This window comes from Saimiri boliviensis, chromosome 4, assembly GCF_048565385.1.
Source record: "Saimiri boliviensis isolate mSaiBol1 chromosome 4, mSaiBol1.pri, whole genome shotgun sequence".
Lineage (NCBI taxonomy): Eukaryota > Metazoa > Chordata > Mammalia > Primates > Cebidae > Saimiri > Saimiri boliviensis.
This window is the reverse complement of record NC_133452.1, coordinates 30,121,939-30,140,377: the sequence shown is the minus strand read 5'-3', so window position 1 is coordinate 30,140,377 and position 18,439 is coordinate 30,121,939. Positions and strand designations below refer to the sequence as shown.

At 40.4% G+C, this 18,439-nt stretch overlaps 1 pseudogene; it reads left to right on the top strand.

Annotated features, from left to right (window-relative positions):
- The first annotated feature begins 14,100 nt into the window (after positions 1 to 14,100).
- LOC101048419 (activating signal cointegrator 1 pseudogene) lies at positions 14,101 to 18,183 on the top strand (annotated as a pseudogene).
- Positions 18,184 to 18,439: the final 256 nt, after the last annotated feature.

Sequence of the window (18,439 nt, the reverse complement as noted above, 5' to 3'; positions counted from 1 at the left end):
GGGGTCAGAGACCATGAGCTACTGTGCAGGGGAATATTCTGATGAAGGGCAAAGTCTGGCAGTGAGAGAACTGGGAAGACAGGAAAGTGGAATCCAGAAACGTTTAGGCCTAGGTGCAGGGGCTGGGAGTGAGAACCCAGATTGCCTGGTGACGGAGACGATGTTGTTATTTTCCCTGTGTCTCCGGCACCTAGCACAGTGCTCAGCATAAAATAGGCCGTCAAATGTAGGTGGGTGATAATTACTGAGGAGTAAAATTTCAGAACTTTGTTGTTTAAATTGTGTGTGATTGGGGGAATTGTTGATTTGCCTGAATACTGATTACAGCCTCTCTAAAAGGAGCATAAAAAGACATATTTATGTTGCCTATGTAAAAAGTATTGAATGGCGTTTATGTGACTTGCTTAGATTAACACATAGCAAGCTAATACTTATTATACTTGTCATTACATTTGTGTCACATTACCTTTGCTGTAAGTCTGATTTGATTGCAATCGTAAACTCCGTGTATGCTTTAAGATATGTTTGCAGAATCTGAGGCTTAATACACCAGTAACAACAGACACCCTTCTTGGTGCTTTAGAGTCCTACCTCGTGAGCTCAGACTTCATAGAATGTTACCATGTGTCCTACATTTGTTCACGCACATATTTAAAAAAGGAAAAAAAAGGACAGAAAGAACATTGCTCAGGAGGGTCAGGGGAGGGGGGCGGCCGGAATGAAAACAGTCAGTGCAGAACATTGTGCAGGCCCATTCCTGGGGAGTAAAGAATCCGAGACATTTGGAGAAGACCCAGGGAACACAAGGAAGGGGAGGGGGAATCACAAAAGGCAGGCAGGGAGGAAGCAGCCCCGGGATCTGGCTGGGATTCCAATCCATTCTTAGCTACTTGATACAAAGGCTATTAGATTAAAATTCTAAAGAAATATGAATTTCCACAGCACCCTATTTGTGTCCTAAATTTAGAGTAACAAAGCTTGAACAATTGAATGGTGCAAAAACTCCTTTTTCCCTCAGAGTCCAAGGAAGAGTAAAAATTAGAGTTACTAAATTTTTACTGGATTAGTATTTGTCCTTTTGGTTCTCAAATACTTGTTTGTAAACATAGTTTGGGTTTCACTGAATATATTTTCTTTTAGTTAATCATATAGCTTCCCACATCCAGTCACTTACTGAGCTCTGGACACGTCTAGGCTCTTCAGTAGCTCTCAGTCTTCTGTCTTAGCATTGGTTCATCTGAAGGACATCTCAGGGGAAGGCTTCATGTGTAAGTGATTTAGTGAGGGAGGCGAGACAGGGAAGGGGGCAGTTTCAGGCAGCGTGCCCCAGAGAGTAGCTTCAGCCTGAGCCCATGGAGAACACTGGAATGTAACTTAGGCCTGGGGATTTGTCCCGGGCGTGATCAAAGCAACTGGGCTTTAAGATTTTATATTTTATAATCCCTGTCTAAAGGCTGTGGGATTTGAGGTGTTAGTGGCGGTGGGGGTGGTGTGTAGAAAGTGAACTTTTAGTCACTTTAGGCTTTTTTATGCCTGTGGGCAAGGCACTCCAGTAGTCAAGAAGTGTTCGCCAAAGGAGAGTTGCAGGTATGAGGTGGATGTGGGCACACAAGCACGGCTGGAGGATGGTGCGCAGATGTCACCAAGGATGCCAGGGAATCTCAGTGGAGCTCAGAGAGTATCCACAGCCTCTCTTGATTCTCTCTGTCCCTACCGTGTATCTTCAGCACAAGTCCCTGTGATTCTTTCTTTTCTGGGTTGCATGATCTGTTTCCAACTGATATCCTCTGATCCACAAATTCTTACTGTCGTCTGTGATCTTTCTAAATCAAAGATCTGGCAGTGTTAGTCCAGTGCTCAAAAACCTTCCGTTTCTACCTAAAGTCCAAGCTCCATAGTGTGACTTGCTTGATACTTTTGATCTGACCCCAAACTCTTGGGGCTGTACTCATACAGCACAGTGGTTTTTATGGACTGAATATTCGTGATCCATATCTATATATTGTAATCCTAATGCCAACCCCATGGTGATGTATAAGGAGATGGAGCCTTTGAGAATGATTAAGCCATGAGGGTGAAATCCCCATGAATGAGATTGGTTCCCTTATAAAAGGCACTCCAGAGAGCTCTCTCACCCCTTCAGCCATGTGGGGATGTGGCAATAAAATCCTGGGCCTTCTAGGAAGCAGGAAGTGGGCCCTCAACAGCCCCTGAATTTGTTGACACCTTGATCTTGAACTTCCCAGCCTCTAGAACTTTGAGAAGCAAATATTTATCATTTAAACCACCCATACGATATTTTTGTTAATAGTAGCCCAAATGGACTAAGACACTGGTATGGCTTGCTGCTCTCTGACCGCTGGAATTCTGTAATGCTATGCCTACTACCTGGAAAAATCTTTGCCTACCTCCTCACCTGGCTCACTGTTCCTTACCTTTGAAGATCCAGCTCAATCTTTATGGCCTCTGGCTTTCCACTGTACCTGGGCTCATGCCATTGTAATATTTGCCACACTAGTTTTCCCACCAGACTGTGAGCCTCTTTAAGAGAGCCTTGTACCCTCTTCACTTCTGCATTGCATGATTCTTGAATTCTATTAGAGGATAAGGTGAAATGAAGGAGGAGCAGGAAGTCTGTCTTTGCAGAGATCTGCAGAATGGATGTGATTTCAGCTGCATGGGCCTCATTCTTCAAGAGTTAGGCTGGCTGGGCATGGTGGCTCATGCCTGTAATCCCAGCACTTTGGGAGCCTAAGGTGGGCAGATGGCCAGAGCTCAGGAGTTCAAGATTACCCTGGGCAACATGTGCCAAAGTAAAAGGTTGGTCCCCTACTATGCACCAGATAATGGGCTGGATGTACATCATCACATTTAGGAGACTAAATGTACATTGAGCCCATTATCCGGCACATAGCAGGTGACCAACCTTACCTCTGATGATCCAGCTCACAGCATTGTAATATTTGCCACACTTGTTTTCTAAGAGGTAGCACCAGCAAGAAACCATAAAATAGAGTATGTCTCTTGAGATCAGAGACTTTTCTGTTTTCAGAGCTTTTCTGGTTTGCTGATGGCGCTACCTCTGAGAAAGAAAATTTAACTCATACACTCAGTTTGGCCTGCATCTATACTGAAAGTCGTAGAGATATGTAATTAAGCCAACTAAATGTATGTTTTTGAGGGCCTTGGATTTCAGGTGAAGATATGGCAGTGCAGTAGATGTCAAGTGTGACGTGAATTAAACATGGAATCTGATTGTTATGGGTTGAATATTGTCTCCCCAAAATTTATATGTTGAAGTCCTCACCTCCAGTATCTCAGAATATGACTTTATTTGGAAATCAGATCATTGCAGTTATAATTCAAGATGAGGTATTACTGGAGTGGGGTGAGCCCCTACATCCGTACGAAAAGAATGCCACACATAGAATCATATATGCACATCAGGAAAATGCCATGTGAAGATGAAGGCAGAGATCAGGGTGATGCCTCCAGAAGCCAAGAATGTCAAAGATTGCCAGCAAACCACCAGATGTGAGGAGAGTGACATGGGACAGAGTTGCTCTCAATCCTCAGAAAAAGACAACCCTGCTCACACCATGATCTGGACTTGTTGCTTCCAGAACTGTGAGACTACACATTTCTGTTGTTTAAGCCACCTGTTCTGTGGAAATTTGTTGTAGCAGCTTTAGCAAATTCATACACTAATTAGTCAATGAAGAGACAGGCGTAGAAAACAGTGTATTTTGTAGTGTGATGAGGTTAATAGTGGCATCCGTGAAACACACAGGTGCAACACAGAGAAGAAAGGGATTGGCCGTGAGTTTTGGAAAGGAGTTCTATTCAAGTGGTGGGCACTGGTGAAAGGAAGGTTGTGTAGAAGAGTTGCATGAGCCAGGTTTTGAAAGCTAAAGGTGATGAAGATTGATGTTTCTCTCCGGAGGTTATGGCATTCACAGATAAAGCCAACTACTGTCCCGTATGACCCCTATTTTCTCTTAAAAAATCTTCGGTGGGATCTGTGCAGAGAGGCCTCAGCAGATCTGGGAGCAAGCAAGTGGATTTGGGCCTAACGATGGCATGTGGTAAGCAGCCTGTGATCCGGCACCGATGGGGGCCGTTCCACTCCCATCCCCCACCTCTGAGGCAGCACACCCTTTGTTCTCCCTTCTTTTTCCCTTTGAGTAAATCTGTTTACTACCCAGAAAAACTAGGAAGGAATAGGCGAGTTGCCCAGGGCAGATGGTGCAATGTTAACAGATGACACACAGAAAGCAGAACTCCTCAGCTCCGATTTTCCTTTTACATTCTCCAGCAAGGCTCTTCAATTGAAATGGCATAAAGGAAACATCCTTAAGAGGAAGTTGAAACACAAGGTCCATGAGAGATAGCGAGGGAACCCACTGTCTGGTTGATTTAAACGGTTTTATGTCTTCAGATCCTAGTGAGTTACACCCAAATATTGAAATAACTTACAGAAAAGACCAAGGAGCCACGAAGGAGACATTATTTCCAGTGATTTTTCAAAAAGACGTTCTGGATAATTTAAAATGTGCTTCAAGCCTGGAGAAAGGCAAATGTTGCTCTCATATTCAAAGAAATACGAAAGATAAACTCACAGAAAATACCAGTTCATACTGATTCCCTGCAAAGATTTTTTGTTATTTTATTTTACTTATGCACATACCAACATACACAGAGGAAAGGAGGTAGCAAGGGGAAGGGAGAAAATGAAGGAATGAGGGAGAGAAGGAGGGAGAGAAAACAGAGCAGGAAAGACAGAAAAGGGAGAATAAGTTTCTTTATAAAAATTGCTTTAAGTTTACACCATTCAATTTACCTATGGTTGTGACTTCAATAATCCAGCAACATATTATAACAGTCTATTAAGTGAGCATGATGTGTGCCATGAGAAAATAAAGGGGATGACTATTAAGAACCAAAGAAAGTTAATAGGAAAAAGTCATGCTACACTTGGAGCTTTTTTCCTTCCCGGTTTCCTTTGCCTTGGCTTTTCTAGTTTCCCCAGTGTGAGAAATCCCCCCTCTACTTTTATTTCGCCCAGAGATGCAGCACTACCTACCATCAAACAGACCACGAACATCTGCAAGTTCTACACAATATTTCCCAGGAGCTAAGCGGACCAGAAGAAAAGGCAGTGCTGATCACGGAGTTTCCCTGTCAGTCCCCAAACTGTATTTTCTATTTTCCAAGTTCCTCATCTTGAGGCCTTCCCTTCCTTTTTTTCAGAGTACCCACAAATCCTGGGCTTCTTCCTTATCCACTTCCCTCTTGTGCCTGTTCTCATCACCTTCCCAGTACATGTGTCCATCCGAGAGCTGGCTGCTGGCTGGCTTTGGTCCGATGACTCCTCTTAGGGTCTGGATCCTTGATGGATAGCTGGGACCAGGAACCTCTGAGCAATCCACCCCTCTGATGCAGACTGTCTTTATGAACTACACTTACCGTGAATTTCAGTTCCCTTCTCACACGTTGGACTCATTTCTGCTTCTTGAACTGTGTCATTGTTATTCCTTTATTCCAGATTAATCAGAAACCAGCTCTTCAAAACACATCATTACCCCAGGATCAAGAGCCTGGGCTCTGGAGTAAGACTGTGATTGTTATCACTAAAAATTAAAAATCACTTCATTTTTCTCTCGTTTTAAATCTTCCACAAAATTTTCACCATGTTTAGAATAAAATCCCAACTCTTTACCGTGACATGTAAGGATCTAGATAATCTCGCCCCTGCCTACCTCTGTCATCACTGCACACCACTCTTTACCTTTTTTTTTTTTTTTTTAAATATGCCTCTTTCTGTTTTTTAAACATGTCAGGTCTGTTCTTGCCTTCTGGACTTTATACTTGCTCATACTTTTCCCTCAGATCATCACATTCCTGGTTCATTCTACTCATGAAATTTTTAGCTTAAATTTTTCTTCTTGGGAGAAGTCTTCCTGACTACCCTGTCTAAATCAGCCCTCTTCTCCCACTACCAGTTAGTTTCTGGCACTTTATGGTGCTGTTTGGTCTTTGTGACACTTGATGTCCTCTAGAATTACCTTGTGCATTTATGTAGTGCCTTTTTTATTTCCCTTGCCTTGACCTCCACAGAATGTAAGCTCAGTGAGAGCCAGGACTCTATCCCCAGTCCCCAGTTTCTGGTATGTATTAGGTACTCAATAAATGAAATGAATTAGTAAATGCTTGCTCCATACTTCCTGGGCTACACAGCCATGAACTAATTGTTCCCATGGGTTTTAGTTCCTTGTCTTTACAATGTGGTCAGCAACCCCTGTCTCTTTGGAATGTTGTGAGCGTTGAATGGGATCACACAGGTAAGGCGACTGGAGTGCAGTGGGGAATAGAAAAGGCACACAATAACATGAAGGGTTATTATAATATGCCATTCTCCATGGAAGGCCATGGGAACACACAGATGAGTCTAACAAAGACCTTTTCCCAGAAGTGCCCATTCATTTTGAGCAGACATTAGAGTTGCTGCAGGCCTTGGACACCACACCCCACTTTCCCTGTTGAACCTCTTCTGGGAGCCAGACTGTCCCCAGGCCCTGTCACATCTGGTTGTTGGGTCATGTTCTTAGGCCTGCTTATCCACATTGCCTTGCCTTATGGTGAAAAAACAACCAAGATGCACTGATAATCTCCAAGATTACAAAACGAATCCAATTCCCTTTTATGGGTGAAGCTACTAGACAAGTATTTCTAGGTATAACGCAGGGTGTGAGTGTCTCTGTATTTTAGCAGAGAATATGACAGACATTTAGATATTATAGATGATTATGGAAATATGCTTCTTTGACATTAATGACTATTTAATTAGATAAACCTGAAAAACTCCCAATTTTTTTCAAGTTTAAAAAGCACTCAAGATTACAAACAGTAATGAAGATTCATAGGTAGAAGATTAGATCTTTGAGTTATAATTTGATTTGATTATATAGGGGGTGTATAATTTATTCACTCCTCTACCAGTCTCTTATTGGAGTATCCTGAAAGGCGATGAGCCTCTGAGCCTAGTGTCTCTGTCTTCTAATTATTTGAACATAGTTCAATGATGTCTATAACATGATACCATTTTACTGAAAAATATATATTCATGCATGGAAGAAAAACAATCAGAAGGACATACACCAACATGTTAATACTAGAAATAATATGCCAGACTTTTTAAAAAAATGTTTTTCAAACTGTGCTGCTGCTTTGACTCCTTATGACTTTTGTAGGTGGAAAAAAATTAATACCAATCAACTGCACACTTTTACAGGAAGGGAGAAAGATGACCTTTAGGTCTTTCTTGTTACGAAAGACTTGGGGACTGAGGTGATTGCCAGTCTCAGAGCAGGCATGTTTGAGATGAGGACCAAGGACCAAGTAGCTGTGTCTGAGACAAGGATGGCTTCCAGAACAGGGGGGAAGTGGTTCCCAATGGTGCATCATGGCAGGTCTCAGTCCCACCTTTTAAGAGGCTTATTTTAAAGTTAGGGTGAAGTAAAGTTAGGGTGAAGTAAACTTTGGCTTAATTATAAGAATAAATTTCTCATAAGCATAGCTATGGAGAGAATGGCCATTTTGTTAGATTGTACAGTTCATCTTCAGCAGGTGGCCTTTCTCGAACAGAGACGCTGGGTGGAGACCTGGATGAGATGATATTTTATATTTTCTTCTAGGCTAGTAGACGACACTATCAAACCTGCCACTCTTTCTTCTTTATTACTTATACTATCTCTATGAGGTGGATATTACTTTTATTAGTGAAGAAATGGATGCTCAGACAGGTGAAATAATTTGCTGAATAATCAAGATCTTGCAAGTTTCTTAGCTGGGATTTGAGCTTAGATCTACCTGTCCTCCAAGCCCAAAATGTTCTATGATGTTCGGCTACTTTTCAATCTGTGATTCTGTACCCACTTCCTCACTTTCTTTTTTCTTCTCTCTGTAGATTTCCACACTGCTTTCTTTCTGTTTCCATGACTTAGACAATAATGACATCTGTAATATGTTTGACTTTGATTTGGTTCTTAGTATTGATATTTAAGGTAAAGAAATAAATGGCTGACTCTTGGGTAGCAGAGCCATTATTTATTACTATTATTATTATTAATTATTGTTTTCAATGTAGTTGAAGAGATATTAGTTTATAATTTTAAAACTTCCAATGATGAGTGTCTAGAAAAAACAATCTTATGTGTTTCAAGATTATTCTTTTTTAATACTGAAACGTATACTATGAGGCTTTCAGCAGAAAAGTAATAGGAGACAAATTGACAGCAAGTTGAAAATAAAAGCATCTGATTTAGTGCTGTTCTCATCCTGGGTTCCACACGTTTCTTTTATTTGCAGTGCACCTTTTCCCTTTTGTGTGGAATTGCCAATTCTTCTACATGGTTTAATCCCAAGGAGTAGTTTCTCTGCACATCTCCACGAGGCAGTAGCTCTTAATTAGGATGCCTTGATACTCTGGTGTGGTCTACCACATGTAAGTTACACTGAACTCCCTGGGACTTGCAGAAGCAGGGCCCGTTCTGCATATGCTTCAGCCCCACTGTCAAAATCTTTGTAGTTGTGGCTCCCCTCTACACTTGAATTCTGTTGCTGCAGCAACGAGCTCAAGAAGGGCCTCTGTATGGGAATAGAGCTAAGGAGGATGTTAAGGCTCAGGCGAACTGACCCCTTGACAGCCTAACATGGAGGCTTTTATCTTTGAATTTAACACATTTGTCAACTTGACAGGAAGCTTGGGCTGCAGATTCCTGTCCTTGGGAGACTCTGAGGTCCTGCAGAAAGAGCCCTCCCGGGCATGGGAGTCAGACACATGTGAGGGTGTGGGGGTAAATCCTTGCCATGCAACTTACTGTGCTAGAATCTTATTTCCCCTGTAGAATTCCATCATCTATAAAATGGGGTAATAATAATTGTTCACGGGGTTTTTGAGAAAATTGAAAAGTTAATGATGCAGAAACAAGGATTTGAAGATAAACAGGGAAATACAAGCAAAACAATAGGTTAAAAAAAAATCATGGCCCTGCTTCACAAATCTTTATGTCTGATTTTTACCCTAGTCAAATATTTGTGAACTGTCATGGAGATAGAGTCTTGGCCTCAGTATTTTGCCAGCCTCAAAAGAACTATCTTTCAATCTGAACAGCTTGATAATAATGGCCAAAACCACTGTGAGATTACACATGAAAATGAATGCCAAGGAAAATAAATAAATTGATTAACAAAGAGTAATTGCTATTTAATCACAATTTGGGAAACACATTTTTGCCCTTTATTACAGCCATTCTGTCTTTAAACTATTGTATTTTGTCAAAAGAACACACACTTGTAGTGCTTGAGAGTGAAAAATAATACATTTTTCAAGTGTTCACCATGTCAGTGTCGGGCCATGAAAGCAGTTATTAAAAACCTTAGCTGTACTTTCAAGCAAGAAATAAAGTAAAACATAAACTGCTTTCATGAAATGAAGCTAGTTACAACGATCAATGGTCAATAACAGCATATGTTATTTATTCTACCGTGGAGCAAGGGGCAAAGAGATTTGAAAATGACTGGTTAAATATCAATCTATTTTATTTAATAAGTGATAGCTCTTTCCTACATGAAACAAAACTTAGTCTACTTATCCAGAGTTCACGTTGCAGTCTCATATTCAGCATTGGCTGAATAATCAGAAGGCATCATTGTGGGCTAAAGCTGGGAGATTTTTGGTAAGGATTCTGGGACATGGTTGCGTAGAAGACCAAATGGATTTGGTGAAGGCTGGATTACTTACACAAAGTCCAAAGATAAATTTAGTTGAAAACTGGTCACAGGTAGCCTTGCAGTCTCAAAGGGCATTTCTGACTAGACAAACAGCGTCTACCAACATCCCCTCCACTGAAATAAACAGCCGAGTGTTCCCTTGCCACAGGCTGGGTAAATACTAACTAAACCATCTGCCTGTATGCCAGTCGGAGCAACACTCCCTATTTTTTAGCAAAATATTTTTCCACTCTGGCCATCCAAGAAACTCTCCAAATCCAATACATTTCAATGGTCTTTTTAGGCTTCTCTATTTTTCTCACTATTTATAGCTTTCAGATGTTGGCAGGTAGGGGACTATATTTTCTTCAGAATAAAGTTAGAAACGGCAGCAATGCTGTTTCATCATATGCCACACAGTATTAAGTCAGTATTAAAACAATCCTTCTTCTTTAGGAGTGTCAACACTGACAAAGGCTAGAAAACAAAATAAATGCCTGACCAATATTGTGTCAATGGTCATACTGATATTGTGCAGAGTTTTGTGGCCTGAGGAATTGGGAATGGGATCCTGAGGGAAAGCCCAGTCTGTTCAGGGGTAATGTGTGGGAATAGCATTTGCGAGGCTGAAGTACAAAAGTCCAGAAGGCCAGATCTGCCCCTTCCGTGAAACTAAGGCTGAGCAGGGCATAAAGGGAATGTAAGAGTGCCTCAAGGCATGTAGTATTTAATAAATTACGAACTGCTTGCAAACACATCTTACTAGTCCTTAGAAGAACCCTGGGCAATAGAAGAGGTAATTATTCACCCCATTTTATGGATGAGAAAACTCAGTTTTAGAGAGATGACTTAACTGGGGTTACCTGGCTAGCCGGTGGCACAGCCAGAACTTGTGGCCCAATCTTCTGATGGCTAATCTTGTTTTCTTCCACAACTCACACGGCTCCTCCAAGAATTCAGCCCATGGAGCTTTCCCAGGCTCACTGGGAAGAAAGTTTATTCAAATAAAAAGGCCAGTGAATAAAGAAAAAGAGTCAGTAAAGGTTTGGGTTAGAGAATAAAACCCAGTATTCTAGTTGCTAGAAAAGGATTATAGTGGGCAGATGAGGAGGTGATAGTCTGACACATCTGAAATGTGGAAAAGTTGAGTTTAAAGAGTCAGTTTTGTCACTAACCAGCTAGGTGACCTTTGGTGTCCTCATATGTAGAGCTGTAAGGACTCCCTGGGGATTGTGGTAAAATCACCACAATGAAGCCCTTCTGGGGTCACTTGAGAGACAACCTTTAAGATTTTGTCCTAGACCACCTGTGGCAGGGTTCATCTAGGAGGCATGATTTGAACGAAGGAACTGTAGCAACAGAGAGGGAGAGGAGAAGAGAACTATGGACAGGGAAGTAGTTGAGTCCAGTTACGGTGACAAGGGTGGGTGTGCTGCTTATATGGGATAGTGAGGAGACATTTGGTGGATAGGTGATACAAACACAAAATATGTGCAAAGTTCCCCCATTACCAAGTCAGTTTTATCCATGGAATTAGTCTGGACATTTCAGATCAAAATGTACGCCTTTGCCCTTTAACCAATTATCAAGATAGTTGTCCTAAGTCTTCCTTCTTTTCCTCTCCCCTCCCGCCGTCCCTCCTTCCTTCCTCCTTCCTACCTTCCTTCCCTCTTTTCTGCCTCTCTCCCTTCCTTCCTTTCTTCCTTTTCCCCTCCCACCTTTTCCTTCCTCTCTCCTTTCCTTTCCTCTTTCCTCCCTCCCTCCCTTCTACTTTGCCAGCTTGTAGACACAGACTTCTTTGGAGTATATTTCCGGAGGGGTGGATTTGTTTGTCGAGGGCAGGGTTGTCAAATACCGGTCATGCATGCTGCCACGCCCCTGCCATGACAGACAATGCTAATCAATCACTGCTCTCTGGGCATGATCTCAGGATTCATTTCAAGGTGCATGGGTTGGTTAGAGTTGGCTCAAGTGACAAGAGCTGTTTGCCAACATAAATCTAGGACACAAATGGATCAAATATAGCTTTCCATTTTAAAAAAGGTTAAAGTATACTAGAAAATATACTTCCTTTAACCTTTTAAAACATTCCACCCCACCCCCCACTGCTTTAATCTCAGCAAGAGCCTCAAGCAAAAAATAGACAAATGCTATTTGAAGTCACAGTCTAGTGAAGTGAGAGTCTAGCAAAGATTTTTTAGAAGCCTGAATGTGTTTCATGAATGAATATCACCTTTTGAATATTTTGTCATACAAATTGGCTTCTGGACATTTTGATGTTTGCCTCATGCAAATTTGAATTTCCCTAGTGCTAAAATTTGGTTTTGCTGCTTTAATGCAAATATGTTATCTATGTACATAGACATAGAAGTTATGAGCTTTAGTTTCTGAAGCCTATGTTGGAACTCCAGCTCTGTCTGTTTCTAGCTGAATGCCCTTGAACAAGTTAATGTTATCTTTCTGAGCTTCAATTTTCTCATACTGAAAAAGGTAGTAATCATCATTGTTATCTCACAAGCTTATGGTGAAGAGTAAATGAGGTAATTCATGTATAACATTTAGCATAATATCCTGCACAAAATAATACTTAACAAATGTAAGTTTGTGTGTGTGTTGTATGCAGCTACTACTATCTATCTAGGGTGAATTAAGGACTTTGATGCTTATTGAATTGTTTGGCTAAATGTTACATTTCTTTGCTTTTGTGGGTTTAAGTCAGAGTTTTAATGCTATTTGAGTTGTTTTGTGGTTCCATCATGATTTTTGTGTGTGTGTTTGAACTCCAAGAAAAATGTCTTCTTTTTTGGTAGCTGATATATTCAAACCACTAGTGCTGGAAGAAAAATAATCTGTCATTGAAGAAGATGAGAGTTGACATGACAGACTGTGCACTCTATCTTAAACATTCATAACATGCATAATATGGTCCTTATGGAATGAAATAACTCCTTTAGATTCTTCTTAGTCCCTTGTATCATGGCTTTCCTAGAGTGAAGCCATTATAATTTGAAAGCAGCTATGCCTGTTTGGGGAATAAAACATCAAGAAAAAAGGCATTTCACATACCAAACAATTGACATTCGTATATTGTTTAGATGTGTGTGCATATATGTGCACAAGAGTATGTGGATGGCATGGCCAGGAGTGGTGGCTTACACATGTAATCCCAGCACTTTGGGAGGCCGAGGAGGTTGGATCACCTGAAGTTGGGAGTTTGAGACCAGCCTGACCAACATGGAAAAACCTCGTCGCTGGTAAAAAATACAAAATTAGCTAGGCATGGTGGCAGATGCCTATAATCCTAGCTACTCAGGAGTCTGAGACAGGAGAACCACTTGAACCCAGGAGGTGGCAGTTGTGGTGAGCTGAGATCGCGCCACTGCACTCCAGCCTGGGCAACAAGTGCAAAACTCCGTCTCAAAAAAAAAAAAAAAAAAAAAAAAAAAAAGAGTATGTGGATGGTGCATGGTGCACATAGGTGTGTGGTGTTTTAAACTCTGGTGTTTGGTATATTATTGCTTACCAACTAGAAGTAATTTCTTCAGAATCCAAAACACTTGAAATCCTGATTTTATTATTTTATTGGTCATGTGATTTTGAACAAGTTCCCTGCTAAATCTTAGGTAACTCATATTTAAAATGTGGATAATGATATCTTCATACTCTTTCATAGGAAGGATAAACTCATGTGAGATAATATATGTAAAGTGTATAGTAAAATATTTGGCACATTTCAGTCTCTCAAATAATAGAGCTATTAATAATAATAAATAAGTAAAACAAGTAATTAAAATAATGTCTATGGCGAGGCAAACTGGTTTTCAACTTCATTATTCAATGTCCTGCTTTGATTTTTATTTTATAGAATAATCATTTGCTAGCTTAAGTAATACATCATTCCTTAATTATAACTGTCAAGTGAAGACGTCACTAATCTATGCCTCTTCTGAGAAATATAAGCAATTGAGCAAATAACTAATTTCCTGACCCTGAGTGTCCTAATCTAAGAGGAAAGTCTATCTCAGTGGCTGCATTCTGTCATAGCCATTCTTATTGAAAGGATGAAATGAAATAATGAATTTTACAGGCCTGTGTAAGGCACAAACTGGCCATACAACTGGAAAAAGGATATAAAATTGTACATACTTATGATATACTCAAATATTGATAGGCAGTGTCTAAAGAAGACCAGAGTATTAGAATAAACAAACAAATAATTAGCCCAATAGCAAATGGAGATGATTACCTTTTCCAAGGATTCTTCTCAAGGGAAAGAGTTGACTTGTGCAGTCATTCACTGTATAATGACATTTTGGTCACAAAGACTGAGTATGTGACAGTGGTCTCATAAGATTATAATATTGTCCTTTTACTCTACCATTTTATGTTTATATATGTTTAGATACACAAGTATTTCCATTGTGTTACAGTTGCCTGCAGGATTCAGTATTCAGTACAGTGACATGCCTTATAGGTTTATAGCCTTGGAGCAATAGGCTATACTATATACTTACTTGTGTAGTAGGCTATACTATCTAGGTTTGTGTAAGTACACTCTGATGTTTGCACAATGATGACATTGCTTAATGATGCATTTTTTTAGAATGGCTCCCTGTCATTAAGCGACACATGGTCTGTGTTTGTTTTTAATAAGAAATTACAGTACATGCTGTAACTTTTGCCTTAAAGAATTTTTTTTTTTGGGGAAATAAATAGCATTCTGAAAAGGCCTCTTGGGTTTTTAACTGTGCTATATTTCCATGTTAGATACATCAAGATAATAGCATTTGATCAAACACAATCTACATGGAGTGACCAGATACTACTGAGTCTCTGTTGATCACTACTGTAGTTATGAGACAACAAACAGGTTTTGCCAGATGTTCCAGTATAAACAGCCTCTCTGCTGTCAAAACCTAGAGTTGAAGTGCAGAAGAGGGATATTTCAACCTCCTTCATAATCTAGTAGAGAAGGAGCCATTATTATTTACTCAACTTGTCAAAGATAAACATTAAATCAATTTAATGATTTAAGAAGAGTGAATTTGAAATTGGGAGGCAAATCTACTGTTTACTTCCTTGTATTTTTTTTGACATCTGTAAAACAAGGCCAATGATATCCACATCACAAGACTCTTATAAAACATTAAAATTTTTTCCCGAGAAATTCCTTTGTACGTGAAAAAATACTATAACTATGTAAACTGGTAAGGTATTATCCTAGTCTTTTAAAATTCTCACTGAGGTTGTGCTTAGTTTGTGAGGTTTGGAAATTAACTTGAATCGTTAACTCACTCAGGTTAAAATTTGGCCTCTGGAGCAAAACAACTCTTTATTATCACTCAATCATGTCAAAAAACAAGTGTTGAGCCCAGCTGGTTCTGTCCGGGGAAGATGGCAGTGGCTGGGGCTGCGTCCACGGAGCCACTGGTGTTATGGTCCACTTAGCAGTTGGGGAAAACTTTTGGTCTGGATGTCAGCAAGGAGATCATGCACAGTGCTTTCAAAAAAATCAAACTCTAGAAGGGGAGAAATCAAGGGACTAGCTAAAGCTGGGTAGGAGGAAAGGGAGAAATAGGCAAGAAGTTCCTGTCTTCGCTGAACCTGACATAACTGCAGAGGTAAAATACCTTTTGCTTTCCCCAAGGGACAAGAGAACAGCAACTCTTTGAAGAAGAAGACAAAGTTTGTCAATTTACACACAAGAGAGGGACCCACAGGCTTGCAGTCTGCTCCCCAGTTGCCACCCTTGTGTTTGCCTGGGCCAGAAGCATAAGCTCATCAATAGCTGGCTGATTGGTGGGCTTGCTGTTTGTGAACAAGAGGGCTCCGGCCCTTGATTATTCTGTGTCACTCTCGTATGTACTCATGAAGAGCAGGATATTTTACAGCATGACTCACATGAGAGCCAGAAACTGTTAAAGAAGCTCATGCCATTGATGGAGAATTCTGGAAAGGTGGACATCTCTGCCAAGGACTTTCTATGTCATCGAGAACTTCAAATTAAGTCTGGTCTGGTGAAGGCTATCAAGCACAAAGACAAACTGTTGGAGTTGGACCAGGCTGGTTTTCAAAGGAACCACCCAAGTCATTGGTGATGATCAGATTACTTTGCCAGTGATTCTCACCTGCGGGTGTCCGAACTTGAGCGGGAAACCAAACGAGAACCAAGAAGAGGAGCTGAGAGACCTTCGACATGCTTTTCGATTCTCTAAGAAGGTCACCATTAACTTTACAGGCAGGGAAGATCCCGGAAAAAGAAAATCCATTAGCAGAATATCACAGCAGAATACACGAGACAATATAGGCCTTCGCTAAGGAAACCTTGAACCAGACACTGACCACATTTGATATATCTCCTGAAGAGCCTTTGGGAATTCTGATAAATCTCAACATGTACCAGACTCCTCCCCAGTGGGTTGACCACATAGGTGCAGCCTCACAGAAGAAGACTTCCCATTCAGCAGGATTGGGACTAGAGTTCAACTCATTTCAGTTCCACTTGCGAACGCAGGATTGAGACTTCCAGGGAGGTTTGACAGTGTGTCATGCCTCTCTATACACCATCCCTGGATTTCTCAGCTTGTTAGAGGGATTAGAAAAGGATGGAGTGCAGATCCTGGAACCTCTCCCACAGAGCACAACTTTGGAGAGCAGTCGCAGCCAAAACCTCCCTCTGCCTTCGGGAAGTCTCAGAACTCCAGGCTATATACGTATCATCTTCTTCATGGGAAAGATGTGGAATTTCCCAGGGACTATCCATCAGGTTGTCTTCTGGGCTGTCTGGACCTAATTGGTTGTTTCAGAAGCAATTTAAGGAGCAGTTTCCAGACATCAGTCAAGAATCACGTTCTCCACTTGTTTTCATCTGCAAAAATCTTCAGGAAGTGGTTGTGGGGTTTCCTATTAAAGAAAATAGAAAAAGCTGGAAACTGGATTCCAAGATCCATCAAGGAGCAAAGAAGGGGTAAATGAAGCAGAATACAGCTTTCTGACTCAGGAGAAAAGAAACTGTACAGCCCAGTGGAGTTTGGTACACCAAAATTGCCATCCACTAGTTTTTTTGGAATTGAAGCAGTAGAAATCTAAAGGCTTGGCATCAGGCTTGAATCTCTCAGAATTTTAACTCTTACCAAAATCTGTATTTTTCTTAAGGAGTAGGATTCTTACTTATGTAATGGCTCAAAATCTTTGAATACATTATTTATAAAAAACTATTTGAAAAAAGTTCAGGAGTATTTTCTATTATTTGCAGGTTATTGAGGCTACAAACTTGCAGGTTTCTATATAAAACATTTTCTCTCTCATCTTTCTTTTGACATGGGGTATATAGTCAGATAGACCCAAGTTTTAATATAACCTCTGGTACTCACTAAACCCGTTATTGTTTATAGATTAAATTAGGTAATACTTCTTAAATACCTTATCAAATCTGTGCTAAGATGATACCATACCACAAATATCAGAAGTACATGAAAAAATATTAATACCCAAATTGGCATTCAGGTAGTAGGGGAATCCCCTTTTTCTTATGCAAGGGAGATGCCTCAGCTTTAGAAGGGATGAAGTGGATCAGGCTGCAGAGAAATGAAAGAGTACAGTGATGGCTGGTGTCATGAGTCTTTGAAGGTGCTTGAGACACAGAATTAGAAGTGCAGGGTATAGAATGTCTAAAATTTACCTTCAGATGATGTGAAAACCTAAAAGTCATTAACAAACTATGAATACACACACACACACACACACACACACACACATACACACACACACACACGACCCTTGAACAATGTTGGGGTTAGGGACACCAAGGTCCTGTGCAGTCAAACATCTGTATAACTTTTGATTTCCCCAGAACTTAGCTACCAGTTACTTACTGTTGATTGGAAGCCTTACTGATAACGTGAATAGTCCATTAACAAATATTTGTATGTTATGTGTATTATATATTGTTTTCTTACAATCAAGTAAGCTAGAGAAAAGAAAATGTTATTAAGAAAATCATGAGGAAGAGAAAATGTATTTGCTAATAAAGGTCTTTGTTCTCATTGTCTTCATGTTGAGTGGGCTGAGGAAGAGAAGGTAGAGGAGGCGTTGGTCTTGCTGTTTCAGGGATGGCAGAGGCAGAAGAGGTGTAGGAGGTGGGAAAGGAGGCAGAAGGAGCAGTCACACTAAGTGTAACTTTTATTAGAAACTTTTGTATTAGTGAACCTGTGTAATCCAAATCCGTGTTATTCAAGGGCCAACTGTGTATACATAGCTTTATGGAAGTACACAATTTAATACACAATTTACTCACTGTATGTACAGGTTTACTCACTCTAAGTATGGCTTAATGATTTCTAGGATTTTATAAACTATATGACAATCACAACAATTCAGTTTTCTTTTTCTTTCTTTCTTTTTCTTTTCTTTTCTTTTCTTTTCTTTTCTTTTTTTTTTTTTTTTTTTTTTTTTTGTTTGAGACAGAGTCTTACTCTGTTGCCTAGGCTGGAGTGCAGTGGTATGATCTCAGCTTACTGCAACCTCTGCCTCCCAGGTTCAAGTGATTCTCCCATCTCAGCCTCCTAAGCAGCTGGGATTACAGGTGTGTATCACCATGACTGGCTAATTTTTGTATTTTTAGTTGAGATGAGGTTTTACTATGTTGGCCAAGCTGGTCTCAAATTGC